General features: G+C 48.6%; 1 non-coding gene and 1 pseudogene across 1 annotated transcript; both read right to left on the bottom strand.

Moving 5' to 3' along the window:
- Positions 1-863: 863 nt before the first annotated feature.
- On the bottom strand, positions 864-979 carry LOC111979843 (U5 spliceosomal RNA). The gene has a single exon (XR_002879379.1). It is a non-coding gene; the product is annotated as a U5 spliceosomal RNA (small nuclear RNA).
- A 259-nt stretch (positions 980-1,238) lies between these two features.
- LOC111979841 (U2 spliceosomal RNA) lies at positions 1,239-1,477 on the bottom strand (annotated as a pseudogene).
- Between the last annotated feature and the right edge of the window lie 2,660 nt (positions 1,478-4,137).

Below are 4,137 nucleotides of genomic sequence, written 5' to 3'. Positions count from 1 at the left end.
ACAGTTACAACCCTATAATTATTCCTCGCCAGGCTGGTCACCTCATAGTTGCACATCGGCCTCGCACCTCCCACTGCTGTTGCCCTTCTCAGGACCTCATCGTGCTTTTCCTCTGTGTGTAAAGCCACGTCGTAAGCTCCTTCCAACGGGTTACCTTGGAGGCAGAACACATCCTTCACCGTCAGCTTGAGGATCCCGATCAAGATGGTCCTTCCAAAAGATTCCCGACCAAAAGGTTCAATCTCCTTGTCCTTCCAAGTAAAACGAACCGTGTTTGCAAGCCCGATCACTGGGACCGACCTGTATGATGAATTTTGCGCCATCTCCGCAAGGAGAATGGAGCACGCAACGCCGCTCCCGCTCTCTTCCCAGAAAAGAAATACCAAAACGGCCGAGAGTCAATACCCCAAAAATATAAAAAACTTTACCGGCCTTCGGCTCTTGGCTCAGCGGGCTTTTAGACACCTCGGTGCCAAGCTTGATCTGAGCCAAAAGGCCGAGAAGCGATAACCCACAAATTGACCCCTGCACCCGCCGTCCACCCGGGGGTCTCAGCAGACCTCAGCGGTATGGCAAAAGTTGGCTCCTCCCCACCCAACGTTTACCTGGTGACAGGCAGGTGTTTTTTTTTTTAAAGTCGCCAATGCGTCTTTAAGTCACTAGCTCTTTACGCCTAGTGCGACTATTTGTTCAAAGCCCGGCAAATAAGCCAGTCATCGTCATCATTGGGCTTGAACTCAATTGACCGAGCGACTACTTTGAGTGGAAAAATACACCGGTTGGTCAGCCTGATTGAAGTCAAACGCCTGAGCAAAAAGTCTAGGCGTCATCTCTGTCGATTTCTCTTGAAACAAGATATACCGGGCTCTGCCAGAAGCAAAGCCCCTCCAAAAATACGTTAACTTGTAAGTGTTCGTTTCCACGGAAGTCTTTAGAAAAAGGCGAAAGGCTTGTGCGTAATGAAGAGAAACCAGAGTCGTATGGAAGTCAGTGGTCGGGGCCCGAGACGCACTCTAGGCCGGGATCCTGCGGGTGGTCCCCGAACACACTCTTCCAATTTTTCGAGGGCTGTGGGTAAAAAGTCAGACAGACAGACTATCCTGGCCAATTTTTTAATTTTTTTTTTAAGTAAAATGGAGGGAAACGGGGGACCTTCTTTCAGTTTGGATGTTTCTTCTTTTTTCTTTACTTCTCTTCTTCTGCTTGCTGTGTATTTATTTCCTTTGACAACGGGAGAAATGTGTTGCACCATTCCCGGAGGTACTGCAATACCGGGTCGATGCGTGGAGCGGACGGAGCAAGCCCCATTTCTGACTCCCTGTTCGAAAAAAAACATTTAATATGTTGTCCCCCAAAGGGGGACGTATCAGATGATTCAAAGTTTTATTCTTCCTTTCATACATCCAAACGGTGAACAATTCACACATTTATAACATACCCATACAAATCGTTTTCATAACAAAAAAGCCACTGGTTTTCAAAACGTTGTACCACCACATCATAACATACACCATAATCTATTTCACAATTGAAAAATCAGCACGTCAAATACATTTCCCCCTTCTCAATTTATGGTACTTGGAAACATAATTTTTATGGCTCATAAACACAGGGTACTGGTGTTTAACCTGCACAAAAACCACAATACATCAATAAACATAAGACATAAAAATCCCACAACAGCCTACCAAACGTACCTTCTAGGACTTACCTATCTGACCAGTCCTAGGGCGGCATGGTGGCCCCACTTCCTCTCCTCCCTCTCAAATCTCCCTCCACCCCACAGTTTGCCCCGACTTAACCAAACCTTGCCTGGTATCCCACAGCCCTTGTTTAAAAAGGCTGATGATCAGCCACAACAAAAAACGGTCCCTCCTTACCCCTCCAGCTCTCCCTATTCCTCTCTCCACCCTAGCCCATGTTAAAACAAAGTACCCCTTAACTCTACCTAGTAAACACTGTGCCCTGGCCCACACTACTCCAGCGAAGGCACAGTCCCAGTACATGTGGCGTATCGTCTCCTCCCCAACGCAAGTCTCAGACACTGAGGGGATCGTGCCAAGCACTTGTGGAGGCTTAACCAGTTTAGATCCTTGAGGCGATTGTCCATGCCCCGCACCTGTATGTTCTCCCAGACCACAGCAGGGGTACCCACCACAGGGGCAGCACAAACACTCCGTCTAACCTCCTCGTACAGGTGTCTGTGATCCAAACATACTCGGGATGCGCACGCAGCCACTTCGCCGCATGGCTGAAGTGCCACGGCAGCTGTTCAGCCCGAGGACCTGTGTTGGACCACACCATTACGCTTCTCGCCTGGTACGACTAGAACACCCGCAGGAAGTAACCGGAGGGATGAATCACCCGATTAACGAGCTGAGCTCATTCAACAACAACGAAACAAAAATCGAGTCCAGCTTCAGTGGGAAGTGTGGAACTCCCCTCCCTCCCCAATGGTTGAGAGCATGCGAGCCCTGGCGACATACTCATACCTGCCACCCCCACATGAACTGAAACACGAGCCTTACTAGCCCCCTCATGCTCGCCGGCAATGGATAGATGTATGCCAAGTACAGAAGGGAAGGCAGTACATCCACCTTCAGGACCAGGACCTTGCCCAAGAAAGACAAGGATCTGGCCTTCCACATTGCCCAGCTTTCTCTGAACCACAGCAACCCTCGTGTTCCAGTTCAGTGTCGCGGAACTGGAGGTCTCAAAGTGGACCCCAAGAATCCTCAGGGCCCCATTACAGAGAGATAGCCCTCCGGGGACGTCCATCCTGCCCCGCCATCTGCCGAAATACTTAACCTCGCCAAGTCGTCTGTTAAGGACTGCTCCCGACGCGCGGGTAAAGTCTCCAATTATGGCCAGAGACCTTCCTTGTACAGAGATATCCTTGTACAATCAGAGCCCACCGCATAAGGCGGCGGTTCTGATTGTACATTTGCTTTAAGAACACTAAAGGATTATGGTCCGTGAAGACCATTACAGGCAAGGCACTGGATCCCACATATACCTCAAAGAACTGTAAGGCTAGCAATAAAGCTAGCGTCTCTTGTTCAATTGTGGAGTACCTTGACTGACACGCGTTGAACTTACGGGAGAAGAAACTGACGGGCCGATCCACTCCGTCTTCATCTTCCTGTAAGAGAACCGCACCCACCCCCACTATACTAGCGTCAACCTCCAACTTAAAAGGTTTGTCAAAGTTGGGAGCGGYAAGCACTGGGGCACTACAAAGTAGCGCTTTAGCGGACTCAAAAGCATGGTTACAGTCCTTGGACCACCTAAATGGTACCTTGGGACTAAGCAGAGATGAAAGGGGAGCTACTACCGTCGAGAAATTCTTACAGAATGTACGATAGTACCCTACCATCCCTAGGAATCTGCGCAACTGGCGTCGAGTCGTGGGAGCAGGAAAAGCAACAATTGCTTCCACTTTGCCAGATTACTGGGCTGCCATTGACCTTTTCCCACTTGTTTCCCTAATAAGTCACCGTAGCCTTCCCAAACTCACACATCTGGCCAAATGAGGGTTAAAGAAGCATTCTCCAACCGCTGAACACACTTTCACAGTGGAGAGATGTTTCAGACCAAGTAGACGAATGAATCACCACATCGTCAAGGTATGCAGTACAATTGAATCTGTCACCAATGTTTAACTAGACGCTGAAATGTAGCAGGTGCATTACACATGCCAAAGGGCATCACAGTGTATTGTACAAAGTTCAGCTCTAACAAAAACTGATATGTCGAAGCTCGAGAGGTCAGGGGCACTGCAATTACCTTTTAACAATCTAACTTACTAACGTAAGCAGCAGAGCAATTCTATCAATCAGTCTCTAATCGTAGGTAGAGGAAAGAATCAGACTTGTAACTGCATTTACACGACGATAGTCGCATAAGCGGGACGTACCGTCGGCTTAGGAAAGAATACATGGGGAACTCAGGAGCTGTTACTGGGTTGTGCCATGTCATTCTGTATAAAATAAGCTACCTCATTTTCATTACTCCCTTTTCTTTGCATTAACCCGGTACGGATGCTGACGTGTAGGGCAGCGTTGCCCACATCACGTCATGCTCCAATGGACGTGCGACTCGGAACGTCTGAAACACACTGAGACTGTTTATCAATAG

The sequence above is a fragment of the Salvelinus sp. IW2-2015 genome, linkage group LG19 (assembly GCF_002910315.2).
Source record: "Salvelinus sp. IW2-2015 linkage group LG19, ASM291031v2, whole genome shotgun sequence".
Taxonomy (NCBI): domain Eukaryota; kingdom Metazoa; phylum Chordata; class Actinopteri; order Salmoniformes; family Salmonidae; genus Salvelinus; species Salvelinus sp. IW2-2015.
This window is presented reverse-complemented; position numbering and strand designations above follow the sequence as displayed.